General features: G+C 39.5%; 1 protein-coding gene across 5 annotated transcripts in view; it reads left to right on the forward strand.

Annotated features, from left to right (window-relative positions):
• The window catches only part of TIAM2 (TIAM Rac1 associated GEF 2), a 145,588-nt gene that overhangs the window by 16,355 nt on the left and 110,773 nt on the right, over window positions 1-18,460 (forward strand). Inside the window, exon 2 of one of the 5 annotated variants that reach the window (XM_039358225.1) lies at window positions 6,004-6,105. The exons of the other annotated variants lie outside the window; for them this stretch is intronic. The gene's annotated coding sequence lies outside the window, so the exon portion shown is untranslated. The remainder of the gene's footprint in view (window positions 1-6,003; window positions 6,106-18,460) is intronic. 5 annotated transcript variants of the gene reach the window in all.

Below are 18,460 nucleotides of genomic sequence, written 5' to 3' on the forward strand. Positions count from 1 at the left end.
GGGGCGCTCATCTCCAAACACGGATGGCTCAGGGTCAGTTGTCACAGACAGACCAGAGGCACAGCATAAATTGGTTGGAGCTCAGAGCGATCCACCTAGCTCTCAGACATTTCCACTCAGTAGTCAGGGGGCAACATGTGCTGGTCCTGACAGACAACGTGGTGGCAAAAGCCCACGTCAATCAGCAGGGGGGTACCCGGTCAAAGTCCCTCATGACAGAGGCTCGGGCTTTGAGCTCCTGGGTGGAGAAACATCTACTCTCCATCAGGGCAGAGCACATTTTGGGGAGGCAAATCGGCAGGCAGACTTTCTCAGCAGGTCACTAGTGGACCATTCGGAGTGGAAGTTACATCCGGATGTCTTCAGGGAGATCACGGACAGATTTGGTCGTCCGATAGTGGATCTGTTCACCTCGCCAGACAACACCCAACTTCCCAGGTTTTTCTCCCGGTTTCCCTCTCAGGGGGCGGAGGGGATGGACACCCTACACAGCCAATGGCTGCAAGGCCTCTTGTATGCCTTCCCCCCACTGCCTCTGTTACCAGCAGCCATCAGGAAGATCCTGGCGGAGCAGGTGGAGGTAATTTTTATTGCTCCTTACTGGCCCAGAAGGCCATGGTTTGCAGACCTGGTGAGCCTCTCTGTCTCTGCTCCGTGGAGGATTCCAGACCACCGCATTCGGTTGACACAGGGAGATCTTCAACATCCAGATCCCCGATGGCTTCAGTTGACCGCCTGGCACTTGAATGCCACACCTTGACTCGGGAGTTCTATTCGTCAGGATTGATCAATATGATTCAGGCTGCCAGGAGGCCGTCGACTAACCGTATTTACAACCACACGTGGAAGAACTTCTGTCGTTGTTTGGTGTGACAGGAATCGTATGACTCTGTCAGAAGTAACTATCCTCAAGGTGTTAGATTACTTACTGGAAGGCGTCAACAAGAGGTTGTCGCCCAACACTATTCGTAGACAGCTAGTGGCCCTTTCCACGGTGCTTTCTTGGGACTCTTCAGAGTCCTTGTCTAGACACCCTTCCATCAGATCTTTCCTAAAGGGAGTTACTAATAGTAAACCCCCTGTGATTCATAGGTATCCCTCTTGGGACCTTCCCAAGGTTTTACAAGCTCTAACCTCTTCCCCCTTTGAACCACTTAGGACATGTTCCTTGCGGTACCTGTCCCTTAAGGTTTCATTTCTGGTAGCTGTAACTTCTGCCAGATGCATATCTGAATTAGCTGCCTTATCGATCAGGAAGGACCTGTGCTTGTTTCACGAGGACAGGGTGGTCCTTCGATTAGATCCCTCGTTTATTCCAAAAGTAAACACTCTATTCCATAGAGCACAAGAGGTTATTCTCCGGGACTTCTGTCCTCACATGACTTGGAACGGCAATGGCATTCACTAGACGTGCAGAAAGCCTTGCGCTGTTATATCAAACGCACAGCATCTTTTCGTAAATCAGAAGCCCTGTTTATATCCTTTCAGCCTTCCTCAATGGGCCAAAAGGTGTCCGCTTCCACTATAGGTAGGTGGATCAGGGCTTGTATTGCAGCAGCCTACGCGTCTATTGCCCTACCCATTCCTAGTCGTGACGGCTCACTCCACCCACAGCGCTGCCACAACCGCTGCATGGGCTACTCAAGCGTCTATTGAGGACATTTGTAGAGCGGCGACATGGTCCTCGCCTTCCCCATTTATTAAGCATTATTGCTTGGACAAGTTTGCTTCGGCTGAGGCTGCCTTCGGTAGACGTATTTTACAGCAGGTAGTGACACCATCAGGTTCACAGGCCCCAACTGTTTCCCACCCATAGGGACTTCAGGAGCTTTGGTATGTCCCATTGGTGGATTCTTCAGTCATCATACTGGAGAAAGAGCATTGGCTTACCTGAACGCATGTTCTCAGCATGATGATGAAGAATCCACGCCCTCCCTTTGAATTGTTAGTTAGGGGTTTGGGGGCCTGTTTCTTTCTTGTTTTTCTTGTGAATACCTGCTTGAGAGTCATCACGTCCAACTGTTGTCATTGGCTACGCCCTCAATGAAACTGGGAGGAGCTAGATAATGAGGAGGCGTGACAACTTGACAACTTAGTCTGATTGGGCAGGAGGGCTGAAATAACCCATTGGTGGATTCTTCATCATCATGCTGAGAACATGCGTTCAGGTGAGCCAACGCTCTTTCTGGCACTGATTCCCACCACCTCAAAATCCATGTGACCCCATCCTGTTGGTGTTCTGCAAAGTCTTGAAGACCTCAGAACTTGGGTTTAGATAGATGGAACTTCTTGTTGGACCTGTCTTTATTTTTTGCTTATGATTGTATAGATTGACTGGATCCCATCTTACTCTCTTTTGTATTTAGCTTTTTATCGTATATTCTGAGCCACACAGAGTCATTGAATTGGGTGCCGTATAAACTGGAATAAATAAAAAAAACTGGATTGGAAGCTGTGACCAATTAATATTGCAAGGAAAAAGATAGGAATATCTGTTTTACACCTCCTAATACTTGGTTGTACATACAGTATACAGTATGCATACATAGGTTATTCTTTTCAAAAGAATTGGATTGCTTTGATGAAAATTGCCTTTCCAGTGTGTAACAGAGCTACAAAGCATAAAATGGAAGGATAGTGTATTTACTGTAGCTGAACCATAGGGAAAATAATGCTGGTGGGGGTAGCAGGTGTTGAATATTCTGCTTCACTTGCCATTCACAGGCAGCTTGTTTGAAACTGGGCAAGATATTTATAGCCCCATACCGCCTGTTAATTTCACAAGTCCTGTGTTGTGTGTCTTTTGAGGTTTTTTTGCAAATTCTCATAAGGATGATGTCTTTATTAGTAGCATATGTGTGGCAAAATAGTTCTTATTGTTTCTGAGCATATTTTCCATTGTGAAGAAGAAGACTTCTTTCCCAGAATCTTTTTTTTTTTAGAAACATGAGTTTTGATATGTACCACTTGATCATAACTTGTTTAGGGTGTTAAAGTAGCCCAACTGATAAGATGCATACAGTCTGGCATTGAATATCATTGTATGAGTGGTATATGGAATATTTATTATATATGTAGTCCTCTTCTTACAACCATATCAGAACCTGCCAATTATGGTCATAAGTAATGATGGTCATAAAGCAGTCACCTGGACTTGATCTTACAATCTTTTTACAGCAGTCGTTAAATCAGGGATGGGCAATTTATTTTCCCTAGGAGCCACATGGGAAACAGGGACTATTGAGGATGGCTGCCTCTGCCATTCCACCCCCCCAGCCGCTGCTGCCCCACCCTCGCTCCTATTGGTGTCCTGCCCTCTGTTGATGTTGTCTCCACCGCCACCACCCCTGTTGCTGCTGGCTCACTCCCCATTGCTGCCAACACCCATCATCACTGCTGCTGATGCAGTGGGCCAGATTGCAGGTTGAATGTGGCCCACAGCCTGTGTTGATAGGATAGGATAGGATAACCGAATTGGAAGGGACCCTGGAGGTCATCTAGTCCAACCCTATACCATTTCAGACAAATGGCTGTCCAGTCTCTCCTTAAGAACTTCCAGTGTTGGAGCATTCACAGCTTCTGAAGGCAGGTTGTTCCACTGATTAATTGTTCTAACTGTCAAGAAATTTCTCCTTGGTTCTAGGTTGCTTTTCTTTCATTAATTTCCATCCGTTGCTTCTTGTCCTGCCTTCAGGTGCTTTGAGAAAAGCTCAACTCCGTTTTCTTTGTGGCAACCCCTGAGATATATGTAGCAGGCTGTAAAGTCAGAGTCGTGGTCATTAAGCAAATGCCGCGGTCACTAAGAAATCCATTATACGCAATGGGGTGTTTTTTTCTGGAAACTAGAAGTAAATATCAGTTTCCACAAAAAATGTAAATCATGGATATGTAATCATGGGGGCACTGCCAACGGCCATAAATACAGTCATGTGACCACAGGGGAGGGAGAGACATTGTAACTGTGAAACTAGGTCATAAGTTGCTTTTACGGGGTCCATTGTAACCTCAAACCATTACTAAGCAACTGATCGTTAAGTCAAGGAGTACATGTATTGCACTGTCACTGGTTTAATGTAAATGATTCCTCCCTTCCTCCCCTCGTTTTGTTCAATTATGTTTGATATTCAAGACTGCCTTCAGTTTTCTTGGCAGGGTTTTTCAGAAGTGATTTGTTCTTGCCTCTTTCCTAGGGCTGAAAAAAAAATAATTAGCTCAAGGACATCCAGCCGGCTTTGTGCCTACCGTGGGGGATTAGTCTTCTGTTTTTGACCTGATGCCTTAACCAGTATACTAAACTGGATGTCAGCATAAATGATACATTCCAGTAAAAACGGAATGCATTGATACTATCCCAATTAAAATTACTATTTTCTTCAGATCTGTGTAGTTTTCAACTGACTGTTACGAATAAAGTGGAAAAGATGTGCAATATGGCATTAAGAGCTTTAGTACATTCTTCACCTTATATGGAGAGGTATCTGCAACTTATCCAGCAATCCAGTAATATTTCCAGCTGTTGCCATGTTCTTTGAAGTTAGAAGAAATTGTTTTCGTTGAAAGTTTGCTAACTGGATAGATGTTTAAAATTCATTAACCAACTCTGCACTTATTTTGGCTAATTATTCTTAAAGAGGAGGGTATCTTTGTTTTTCTTGCTTTCTGGCTGGAGTCTTTTCTTTTCTTTGGTTCAGTTGTGGATAATTGCAGTTGAATCCATCACCCTAGTGACAAGGACTGCCAGAGCCCTTCCCCATCCCAAGCAATTCTATTGAGATTCTATTGTTAGCTCTGGATGGCGTAGTGCTTCCCAGACAGGGCCACTTTGCAGTTGGGGGATTCTCACAAATACAATGCAAATTATAAACAAAACGAGAAATAAGCACATTAGGGAAATGGAGCTGAGTTTTTTTTTTTTTTAAATCATCCAGCATAGATGATCAAATCACTCTAGTATCTTGAATTATACCTGGAAGTCAAATAGCAGCCAGTGCAGTTCTTGTACTACAGGTAGTCCTCATTTAATGACTGGTTGCTTAACAATTATTCAAAGCTACAACAGACAAAAGAAAGTTACTTACGACCTCATAGTTATGACTGCTGCACATACAGTACACCCCTGCTCAACTGATCATATTTGTTTGAGGAACAGGTGACAGATGTGGCCAAGAAGACTTTTGCACAACTTCATTTTATGGCCAGTTGTAATCTTCTTGAAAAAGGAGATGTTACTTATTATGACTTATTCAAGTCAAGGGGCTGTGTTTGAAGGATATTTGAAAGCTATCACGGGATTATATAGCAGCAGCTTGAGTAGTTATGGGTGCGTCTTAATTCACTCATATAACACCACTATATGTAGTTCTTGCTTAACAACCACAATTAGTCCTACAATTTGTAAGTCATCGTGCTTGTTAAGCAGTCACCGCATGACCTGACTAGATTGTTTAATTGTTTTTATGATTATTGTAAATGCAGTTGTTTAGCAAATCATATAGTGGTTTAGCAAACCACATGGTTGTTAAATGAACCCAGTATATTCAATGGCTGCTTTTTGCCATTTTCTATCTGAAAAAAAATTGCAAATCACAGTTGTGTGACCACAGGATGTTGCTATCAGTCCTAAATGCGAGCCAGTTGCCAATTGCCCAAACTCTGATCGCTTGACCAGGGGTGTGTGTATAGCAGTCATAATTATGAGGTCAAAAAGTAACTTTTTTTAGTCTGTTGTAGCTTTAAATGGTTGTTAAGCAGTGAGTCGTTAAATGAAGACTACTTATACTACAAGAACTATTTGGCTTCCAGATATAATTCAAGATACTGGAGTGATTTGATCAGCTATGCTGGATGTACAAAGCTGATTTTTTTAAAAAACAAACAAACATTTGCTACAAGCTCCACTTCTCTAATGTGCTTATTTCTCATCTTGTTTATAGTTTGCATTGTATTTGTGATTGTAGAATATTTGCTTGAAAATTTAATTTTAAGAAATGTCTTCCACTTTAGGTAAGCTCTCCAGAAATTGTGCCCATTATCTTCTAAAGTTGTTTGAACTGCAACATGGCCATGATCCATAGGATACGGACGTTTCCTATATAGCATTTGCAGGTAAAAGGAAATATTTTATCATACAATTCATATAAGATTTCTGAACTATTTTAATATACTGTTGGGTTTCCACCCATGGGTTTAAGCAGTGCTATTTTAGTAACTTAAAGTCTATATATAGAAAAAGTGGTATATTTAAACACTGTGCATAATTTTGTCTTAAAAACAGAAAACTTTGCAAAAAATCTAGTTATAAAACAAAATGACATTGTATGAAAACCAAATGTGAAGGATTTCATTTTGGTTTGTTACTAAGCAAATGACTAATGTCTCTCCTGGCACGGAGACCCTGTAATTGCAGAATGTAGCTTGTGTAAATACCAGTCTTGTTTCTCCTAGGGCTTGGTGACCAGGATATCCTAGATGCACATATTTTAAACTGATTCATTCCTTTTTGTTTTTAACTTTAAACACATTCTCAGATTTCTGCAGTAGGTTTTTAGTTAAGGAAATTGAGTTGTGCTCTACAGTGTTTGTAGATTGCATCAGGAAAAAAAAAAAGAGATTTCCCTTCTTTATTGAAAGATAAACAGCACCAGAATCAGAATCAGAATAGAACTGGAGGGGACCTTCGAGGTCTTCTAGTCCAGGGCTTTTCAACCAGTGGTACGGGTACCACCTGTGGTACATTGGCACTGGCAGGTAGTACGTGACCATCCTAGAAAAGTGGTAGCGGGGGAGGGGAATGATCTGAACCAGTGGCAGCACTGCACAAGCCTGAGCGAGAGATGGCTGGAGCTGCAGGGCTGTCAGGGCTCAGCAGAAGCACCAGGATCAGTGCTGCTTTCCAGCTGATCGGCGCTTCTTCGGGGCTGTCAGGGCTCAGTGGAAGCACCAGGATCAGTGCCAGGCTCCAGCTGGAGCTCGGCACTGATCCTGGTGCTTCTGCTGAGCCCAGAAGAAGCGCCGATCAGCTGGAATGTTGCAGCATCTCCAGAGTCTTGTTGTTTACATTCAGATGCTTGGCAACTGATTCATATTTATGACGGTCACGGTGTCCCAGCAGAAGGGTGGAATAAAAACCAAACACCCCCTACCCCATCTCCGCTGCCAATCCCCAACAGAAATGCTCCCAACAATGAAAACCTCAGACGGGAGGAAGTGCGCCGCCGGGCGGGCAGGCAGGTGTCTTGCTCGGCTGTGGCTTGGAGGGCACTTTTTTCAGTGCCATTGTAACTTCAAACAGTCATTAAGCTAACTGTTGTAAGTTGAGAAGTACCTGTACTTTATCACTTTTTTCCTTTTTTTTTTTGATCAAGTTTTTGAAACCTTGCTAAGTGACTGGTGGTACTCAGATATTGCCATATCCTAAAAGTGGTACAATGGGTGAAAAGATTGAAAAGCCCTGTTCTAGTCCAATTTATGGCCACAATTGAGCCCAAATTTTCTCTTGTTAAGTGAGACATTTGTTAAGTGAGTTTTGCTTCATTTTACAACATTTCTTGCTACAGTTGTTAAGTGAATCTGGCTTTCCCCTTGACTTTGCTTGCCAGAAGATTGCAAAAGGTGATCACGTAATCCAGGGACACTGCATCTGTCATTAATATGAGTCAGTTGCCAAGCGTCTGAATTTTGACCATATGCCCAAGGGGATGCTGTAAAAGTTGTAACCGAAAAATGGTCACTAGTCACTTTTTTCATTGCTGTTGTAACTTTGAATGGTCACTAAATGAACTATTGTAAGTCGAGGACTCCCTGTACTGCTATCTTGGACTACCTTGCACTGTGTCCTTCTAATATAAGATATCTACTGGGGCTGGTCAGAGTTCCCGGAATGAGGCAGGACATCTTTTTGCTGCTAAGGACTATATAATTTCTATAGTGTTGTTTTTAGTGACCGAACTATCATATTTTTGAGGGGAGTCTCAGAGGAAGGTGGTATGAATGCTAATTTTTGTTTTTTAAAAAAATTGCTGAATTTCAGCAATGACAATAATCCAGTTCTGAGAGGTTCTAGGGCAGGGGTTCCCTAACCTTTAGGCCACAGACTGGTACCGGTCCATGGTCTGTTAGGAACTGGGCCGCACAGCTAGAAGTGAAGGCAGGCAAGTGAGCAAAATTTCATCTGTATTTGCAACTGTTCCCCCGCGCTAGCATCACCGCCTTAGCTCCATCTCAGCTCATCAGGCATTAGATTGTCACTGCACGTGCAAGGGATCTAACTTGCATACCCCCCCTCTCCCCTGGTCTGTGGAAAAATTGTCTTCCACAAAATTGGTCTCTGGTGCCAAAAAGGTTGGGGACCGCTGTTCTAGGATATAAGATATCAGGTCATCAAGAGACCACTCAAAGGCAATGACCATCCATGCTCAAGGTCAGGGGTAGGCAACTTTGGCTCTTTTATGACTCATGGACGTCAACTCCCAGAATTCCTGAGCCAACATGGCTGGCTCTGGTAGTTAAAGTTCACGAGTTATAAAAGAACCAAGGTTGCCTACCCCTGCTCTAGGTTTTTCTAATTCTAATATGAGATCTTTAAACCAGAGATGGACTACAGGTAGTCACTGACCACAATTGAGAATAGAACCTCTGTTGCTAAGTGAGTCATGCCCAATTTTACAACCTTTTTGCTGTGGTTGTTAAGCAAATCTGGCTTCCCCATTGACTTTCTTTCTCAGAGGCCCTCTGGAAAAATTGTAAATTTTTACTTTGTAAAAATGACCCTGGGTCATGACCCTGGGATGCTGCAACTATTGTAAATACATGCTAGTGTCTGAATTTTGATCATGAGGAATAGTCATAAGTCACTTTTTTCCAGTGCTGTCGCAACTTTGAATGGCTAGTAACCAAATGTTCATATATCGAAGACTACCTGAATATTTGAAGCAGAAGCATTTTGCAACTTGCAGGTTTCTTAATAAGATTAGAAAGTTGTAAAGGAAACCTTTTGCACTTTCTATTCTTGAAAACTGAATCTTGGGAGATGGAATTATTTATGTAATGATACTAAATGTTTGAATATGTACAATTTAATTAAAATTGCAGGCTACATTTTCTTAAAAAAATGTGTTGCTTGCAACAGCACTAGCAGTAGCATCTAGACTTATATCCCTCTTCACAGTGCTTTACAGCCCTCTCTAAGCAGTTTACACAATCAGCATATTGCTCCCAACAATCTGGGTCCACATTTTACTGACCTTGGAAGGATGGGAAGCTGGGTCATCCTTGAGCTGGTGAGGATCGAACTGCTGGCAGTTGGCAGAATTAGCCTGCAGTACTGCATTCTAACCACTGCACCACCATGGCTCTTGCACAGGTTTAAGAGACGATCATTTCTTAACTCTCCTTTTACTTAAGTGTATTACTCCAATTCTGTGTAATTTGTCAGATCTCAATCAGGCTGTTTGGAAAACAAGAATAATTTATATGTATCTGCAAATTGTATCAGTGTATCAATTGTAGAACTGAAATAGCATTTCCTGTCGCCTAACCAAATTAGTGTTTTTCTTTGCCATATGTTGAACCGAAACAAACTACCCTTAAAGATTATGACAGATCAAACTTAAGAGACAGAACATAAGAGATAGAATCATAAGGGCTAGAAGGGATCTCAGTGGTCTTCTAGTCCAACCTTCTACTCACAGCAGGATCCTTCACGTTTAATTAGAATCAAGTGTATAAATGATCCAAAAAGCATATAAGTTAAAATGGAAAGTGAGAATTGTCTGACATTTTCTGTGTAACAGAATTTGGGGAAAATGTTCTCTCATTTTTTTCCTCTTGAATTTGAAAATGAGTAGGAATATATAATTTAAGTTAAACACAATTTGTACATTCAGTCAAGCAGTTGTAGGCTCAGCTGGGGGGGGGCTACATTCATTCAACATATATGTGCTTCATATCGAACATTTAAGATTTGTGATGTCACAAAGTCCTATATAAAAACAACATAACTAACATTTCACCCTACATTTTTATTATATTGAAATCCAAAGACAGCTATTCTAGGTAGTCCTCAAGTTACCATCATTCGTTTAGTGACCGAAGTTACAACGGCACTGAAAAAAGGGACTTATAACAGGTTTTCATACTTTCAGCTGTTGCAGTACCCCCACCATGGTCATGTGATTTCCATTTATAGCTTCCCAGCTGACTTCCAGCAAGCAAAATCAGTGGGGAAAGCTGGATTAATTTAACGACTATATGATTCACTTAACAACTGCAGTGTTTCACTCAACAATTGAGGCAGAAAGAGCATAAAATGGGGCACAACTCACTTAACAACAGTCTTGCTTAGAAATGGAAATGTTGGGCTCAATTTTGGTTGTAAGTCGAGGATTACCTTAATGCAGATTATAATGTGACTATGCTAAGATTTGAAGATGTTATTTTTTAAATAAGTAAATAGGATGCATATAAAACCTTTCATGCAATCTTACTATAACATTGAATTTGACTTTTTTTTTTTAAGCAGAGGGGTGTTCAGTAATCCTTTCAAAACTACTATATAATATGGCTGCTTTTTGTTTGATAATATAAATTTATATTCCGTTTGATAATTTCGAATAAAGTTAAGTTATTTATTTTGCATTTAATTTGAAGAGCATATTACAATATTTTTCTTAATGCAGTTTAATAAAATCAAGCTCATTTAAGTCATGGGAGTTAAGGAAGTGATTTGTGCCTGCTGCATTAGCTGATAGACCAGGAAACATCAATTCAGATAAAGTTCCATTATAGAACATGGACAGTAAAAACAAATCCATTATTTTCTGATGAAACTCCATTATGCTAATTTTTTTAAAAAAAAGTATCTGTGAGGATTTTCATTCCTAAGGACAAATCCATATTAATTTAAGGAGCCAAATTCAGTTTTGAAACAATTATGATAGATAATGAATACATCATGATATGAAACATCTGCTTATAACAGTGCAAAATGGTAATGAAATATGACTAACTGCTATGATATGGTTTGAGGTGGAATACAGGCATATAAGTTCTTTCTACCCATATTTTAAAATTAAAGTGAACTCTGAAATTGGACAATACTCTGGAAGAAAAAAGTACAAGCTACTTTTCTTCTTTTGCCCAGAAAATTGCATAGATATAATCTACAGAATTCACAATGGTTGAGTTTTCTGGCAAAACATGCCAGCAACCAGCAAAAAATAACGCAAATCACAGTCATGTGACTGCAGAACATTATCACAAAGCTGATCCACCTGTCATGTCACAGGAAGGAAGAAGTGACCCTTTTTGATGGCCAAGGGTGCTTTATGGGTTGTAAAGACCTGTTCCATGGCAGTTGTAACCTCAAATGGTCATAAAACGACTGGTCATTAGTTGAGGAATACCTATATATTTGTTTTCTGACCTGACCTACCTTAAACTGCTTAACTACACCAGGAAGTAGTTCTCTGCGACCAATGGGTTCCTATTTTGTGCCAGGCAATTGTTTGATTTTGATTCTGCATGATATGTGAGCCCAGTCCGTTTAGTTTGTATTGAACCAATAAATTTGAAAAATATAAATAAAGTAAATTGAATAGAATAGAAGGGACCTTAGAGGTCTTCTAGTCCAACCCCCCCTGCTCAAGTAGGAGAACCGATACTGTCTCAGACAAGTGACTGTCTAGCCTCTTTTTAAAAATCTCCAGTGATGGAGCGTACATGATTTCTGGGGGCAAGCTGTTCCACTGGTTAATTGTCCTCACTGTCAGGAAGTTTCTCCTTAATTCCAGGTTGCTTCTCTCTTTGGTCAGTTTCCAACCATTGTTTCTTGTCCTGCCCTCTGAGGCTTTGGTGAATAATGTGACCCCCTCTTCTTTGTGGCAGCCCCTTAAATACTGGAATACTGCTATTATGTCTCCCCTATTTCTTCTTTTCTTTAGACTAGCCAAACCCAAGTCCCGCAGGCATTCTTTGTATGTTTTAGTCTCCAGGCCTTCGATCATCTTAGTTCATCTTCTCTGAATTTTTTCCAAACTTTAAACATCTTTTTTTGTGATGTGGTGACCAAAATTGGCTGCACTATTCCAGGTGTGAATAATAAACTAAATAAATAAAATAAATAAACTATCATTGACACATATTGTGGCTTAATGCAGGGTGTGGCAACTGTGACAATCTATATGGTTTCCAGCATTTATTTTATAGCTCAGCATCCTGAGGTTGCACCATTGAAATTTGATACTAGGCAGCTGTGGTATGGGCTTTCATTTTCTTTTCTCTAAAACGATAGAAATGGAGGCAAAATGTTCCAATTTCCACTCTTGTCCACAGACCTAAAATTACACTGCACAGATTCAGCAGCAAACCTTAATTTCCCTCAATAGCAAGCCCCCCAATCAATCCTGCCATTCATGTCCCTCATTGCCCCCCCCCATTCTCAGATATAAAACCCTCAATAATGTCACCACTTTCTTACTTAGAGTAATAGATTCTATTGGTAAAACTTGAAAAGGCTTTGTAATAATTGGCTCTTTGGGCTATCCCGTGAAAGATTTGTGTATCTAAAATGCTACACAAAGCACCCTTTATTCTTGAATCTATAATATGCATAACAGATGGGCCAATTGTGTTCCTGAATAATTTTTGTTTTTCTGAGTGTTGGTTGCTATTCCTCATCACTTAACTAATTACTTGGTAACCATGAGGTTGCTCTTTGCACTTGGAGGGACTGAAATCCTGCCCAGAAAAACCAATAGCTGCTAATGGTACATAACTTATTTTCAATGCCCTCTGAATTGTTTTTGCAGTGTAAAAGTGGCTTTAAAAAGGGGACAGTTTTTTTGGGGAAATGGTTCTTCTGTATTTAAAAAGGAAAAAATGTGAGTGTAAATTGCACACAATTTAAATTAGTCATATTTTCTTATTGAAGTTGGATTAAAAATACACCTACACTAAATAAACTCCAGGTTTATCACTGAGTGTTCATCTTTTTATTAACTTGTTCATTTTTGCTATAACTATAGCAAACAGCTATAACAGCTGTTCAATTTGTTTTTGCAGAGTGCCTTTTTATGTGTATTTGCATGTGGATTAAAGAGGTGTAACTATTTTACTAAATTTACTGAACATTGGAAGATTTCTTGGATCAGGTTCTTTGCACCATTGACGGTGAGGTCTACTGGTCAGTTTTTATCTGTTTGTAAAAATAAGATATTTTTCACTTGTAATGGAGAAAATCTATATGGTTGCTAGGAGTGGAAAACAACTTGATGGCACATAATCAACAGAGATACATCTATGCAGATTCTTCCAACAATGCAATAATTGTGGGGTTTGTGGCTTTTTTGTTATTGCTGTTGCTGATGGCTTCCCTATCTAGTTTCACAGGCATGGGGATTCCTTGGTGGTCTCTTGTCCAATAAAGCCCAATCTTGTTTCCTTCTGAAACCAGAGAGGATCCATTAGTGATTACCATCTTCTAAAACAAAGAAGAGCTCAGATATTATAAACAGATTACTTGGGAGAATACAGTTTAAGCTCCCATTATTTTTACAAATCCCTTTAGTATCAAACTTAAAGAATTACCTAGGAACACAGTAGTTTTTCAGTATAAGTACTGCTCAGGAATGTTTACATCTGCATGATAAAATGCAGGAATGAAGTTTCGCTACATATGAACTGTATATTCAGAACCACTCTTCAGATATTCAGTATGGGCAGAGTAGACATATATTGGGGAAGCTATGATGGTTTCCACCCAAATCTTCTTGTCTGCTGTCAGAATACATTTTTATACTGGCATCCAAAACATACAGCTGACAGGTGTATACTTTCATGTATAGCCTAAGCAGGTTATATATCCTCCTCCTTATCACCATAGCTTTTTCTCATTTATTTATCATATGATATCTGGGAAAGGGGGAGAAGAGACCACAGATGCTTTGATAGAAGCAGAACCAAACATATATATGTGTGTGTGTGTTCGATCCAAGACAATAAAAAAGTCAATGGGGCTCAAAAAATCACTGCTCACAAAGAATAGAAGCTGTTTTTATTTGACAAGCAGCATGATGCCTACATTAGATACCTTGCTGCTCATCTAAAAACCAATTAGCTTTAGGGTACAGATTAAGGACCTGACCTATTCATCATCCCGGCCCCATTTGCAAAATTCTTCTTTGTTACTCAGCCATGTGCAAAACAAAGCAATTTTCATATTTGCATGTAAGATTTGTCTCTTTTGGGAACTAATTGGTATGTGTGCCCATGAGGCAAGCAAGTTCCATTGCTTTTACTCAGCAGTGTCATGATACAGTGCGCCTCAATGTTTATGATATGTACTGTATGTAACATAATCTGGTTTATATTTTAGTATATGTTTTAGGAAAGGAGTGTGACCTTTTTTACAGCCTGACATAAATTCGGGGGCCTTCACTTGTGTTCTTTGGCTCCATTAGAAAAGGACAATTGTCTCTATTGATTTTTGTAGTTAGCATCTAAGTTATAAGAAGGAAAACAGTAGCCAAGATCCATTGTCTTGGATACAATTGGATACACAGTTCACGGTTACTGTGATGTTTGACAATGATGTGTTGTAATTGCTTCAGGGAGATCTAATTTTGATAGCATGGCTAAGCTCTATTATACACTTGAATGATGTTGGAATACATGATTGCATTTCTCCAGGCAACTCTGTAATGAGAGCAAGTGAGCATGAGATAATTTAATCTGTAATTTCAACAGTCTTTTCTTTAAACCACAGGCAAAAAAAAACAAAAACAAAAAAACCAGGTGCATTGTCATATAACACTTTTCCCCATCAATATTCATTGACAATTCTTTTTATTCCCTTACTTCTAAAAGTGTTTTTACAGATTTATATCTGTTAGTTATACTTCTTCCTGAACTGTGAAAGAAATGTTCATTTTTCAAAGCAGTCATTTATTTTAAAATGGTATAAATAAAGATCTGTGACAACAAGGAGCTAAATGTTAATAAGTTGGCAAAAACAGGAGTGTTAATGTCAGTTTCATATAAGAGGATTCCAGCAGTATCATATGCCTTGCCAACTGGAGAGTGACTCAGATGATGTGGAATGAAAAGCTTCATTTAGCTCTTTAAATGTTTATTAACCAAGCTGCTTTATTTGGACAGAGAAGTAAAAAGATGATGCCATCGGTTTTATTATTACAAATAATATGGAGAAGAAGAAACCAGAGTAAATGAGAAGTTGCTTATATAAAGAATAATTTGTGCATATAATATAGAAAACAAACACTCAGGTATTGTTCTGGAATTTTTCCCCTTTTATTGTAAATTTATTTATCATATTTACATAGCCACTCATCTCACAGATGTGGTCTCTGGGCAGCATACAATAAACAAATAAATACAACAATTAAAATAGGTTATTAATTTAGTTAACTATTACTAATTTAATAATAAATTATTAATTAATTCAGACAGCATAAGGAAAACTCTAGGGGTATGTTGTTGGTTTAGACTTGTCTGTAGCTAATGAAGTTAAGAACTGATTGAACCACGAATAGTATGGATGGGACATGTGTTATCTGCACTTTATTGCAGTCTTAATTGTACAACAGTTATTTCTATATGTAATAATAACAACAACAATAATAGTAGAGTTGGAAAGGACCTTTGAGGTCTTCTAGTCCGACCCCCTGCTTAGCCAGGAAACCCTGCCATTTCAGACAAATGGTTGTCCAGTCTCTTCTTAAAAACTTCCACAAATCGTCATATGAACTAAAGTGGCTGAAGTTATCCAAAGTTTCTGACAAATGTTTCTGGTATTCTAATGTAATAACAAACAACCACACTGTGACTTCATGCAATGTATTTTTTATTAACACTTCTCTCCCCATATAGAGTATTCTTTGTAAGTTTTGTCAGTTGCCAGAGCATAGACTTGATTGAAATGTAGTACTGCATATAGCAGTGATGGCGAACCTTTTAGAGACTGAGTGCCCAAACTGCAACCCAAAACCCACTTGTTTATCACTGGGTGCCAGGTGGGCATGGCCCACTGGGTGGGCATGGCTGTGGTCATGGCAGACTGGGTGGGTGTGGCCAATGTGGGCGTGGTCACCTCGATATTGCTTGTGGGGAGGGACACCTGTGGGGGCTAGGCAGGCTTGGGGGAGATCCAGGGGGTCTCTGGCAGGTGAGGCATGGGCAGGAGGCTCATCCTGTGGGATGAGGCGAGACAAGGCGAGGCAGAGTGGGGAAGAAGGAAACCAGCCATGGGGGGGATGCATGTGGCCACGTGGGACCTCGGTGAGTTAGCGGGCAGCTGGTTGAAGAGGGATGGTTGCCATCTCTGGGGCATGCCATGCGTGCCCATAGAGAGGGCTCTGAGTGCCGCCTATGGCATGCGTGCCATAGGTTTGCCACCACTGGCATATAGAAACAGTCCAAGTGGCTGTTGCTATGGCTTTTACTCATCACTTCTTAAATGGCTGTTGAGTTCCCACACTTTTTGTCAATTCCTCTGGAAGATTTTATTTTGCTCAAAAGACTTTTTTTCCCCGTAATTGGAAATCATTTGATTTGATCTTACATTAGACTCTTCGTGATCTCTTAAGATGATGTATTGGTCTTTTTAGTAATCCCACTTATTTTCTGTGTAATAAATGATCTTTTCAAAATTTAAGTGCCACACTTAATAATCTGTTCAAGCTTTTGATCTTGTTTTCTTATGAGTGAATTCTTAATTATTTAACATAATACTGTGAAGTTAGAAATATTGTGATTATGTCTTTTGAGCAATTGTTACATTTTGAATTTTTTTGATTTAAATTCAACCTGGGTTTTTTATTCTTTAGGAATGAATTCTTATATTACAGATTTTAAAAGGTTATAGAATAGTAAAATACAGATTCTTACAACCATAACTTAGAAACAGTAATGAATATTTATAAAATCAGATTATTCTTTCATATGGAATCATCTGACATTTATATTTTTTTATTACGGATCTGAAGGTAGCTTTTCTTATTAGAGTTTGTAGTATCTTTTAAATTATATAATGATATAATGATATAATTACAATAAGCAATAAGTTTTTCATATTCTTTATATTTGTGTTCTGTCTAGCAATGCATATTTGAAAATTTCATTGTATTCTACTTCTGCTATTGCTGTCATGAAAATATACACATTCATACACATGGATACACATAAAGATAGATGTACTTAATGAGTACATCTATGTTTGATATAGATGTACTATAAACTGCTTGAAGCATTTTTTTTATTTTTTTCTGAGATTGCAATTTAATAACTATTAATATAGCTTTGAGGGTAGGATCACACACAGAGAACAAATGTGAGTCCCTTCTTTGCTTCAAGAAGATACCATTGTCTTCACACTTTAATTTATTTATCTTGAGATATTTGTCATCAATCCTAATGAGCTGTGTGCCCTTCATAAATAAAATTGTCTATCTCTGTGTTCGCTTTGTGGGCAAACCTGGACGGCTAAAATTTGAGTGTGGATTCGGTATAATTTCCTTTTTTCACTACAGTAAGATTGGTGATAAAAAAAAGCCTAACCGAAGAGTGATTCCCGTGAAAAGCCATTTTTGAAATATATTTCTCTAACTGAATAATTATATTCATTACCAAAGAATTTGGTGCTTTTTAAAGTACATTCAGTAAATGCTTCCATAGCTGAGGGTCCACCCATTTAAAAGGAAACAGGATGTGGGTAGAAATTGTAAAGAAAAAGTTTAAGCTAATACTGTACTTCTAAAGGATCTTACTGTTCATTTTTTAACTTATTTAATGTTTGGAAGCAGTTCGACAGATGAATGCCTAAAAATGGCAAGAAAACTATTTAAATACTTGAATAAAGTAAAATGTGTTTGTGTGAGCAAACAAATTATGCTTGGCATTATGTCCTAAAGATATTAGAAAAGCATGAGATGATTTTCAAATATGCATTAGGAGGAAAGACCGGTTGTCTTGGAGAAGGGGAACTGAGCATTTGAAAATATCTGAATGTGAAGTCATTTTAATTGGGCTCTAAAGGAAAGCTGGGATTGCTACTGTTGTGCCTTCTCTCCTGCTGCAGACTGCCCTTGTTGGGGCAGCTGTAATTCACCTCAAGGTTTGCAGTAGAGTTCCATAGGTTAGTGGAGCTGGTTGACTTCAACTTGCCCTCCCTTGAGCAGAGATTTAGCAGCTCATGAGTTCATGGCCCCCATTACAATCATGGAGCTGGCCCAGGTCATTACAATGGAGGTCACATCTGCTTTTTATCTTGAAGCAGGTGTGATGTGAGTTGAAAGTGTAGGATATTAAGATCTGCCCTTTGTTATAATCAGGTCACTTTTGATCCACTCTCAGCATATGCTTGACCGCTGTAAAGAATTTGTGGGACATCTAGAGCAGGGGTGTCAAACTGCCAGGCCGTAGGCCGATTGCATCATGCAGGGGCCGT

This window comes from Crotalus tigris, unplaced genomic scaffold (assembly GCF_016545835.1).
Source record: "Crotalus tigris isolate CLP2741 ecotype Arizona unplaced genomic scaffold, ASM1654583v1 scf7180000019007.31208882:3723066, whole genome shotgun sequence".
NCBI lineage: Eukaryota > Metazoa > Chordata > Lepidosauria > Squamata > Viperidae > Crotalus > Crotalus tigris.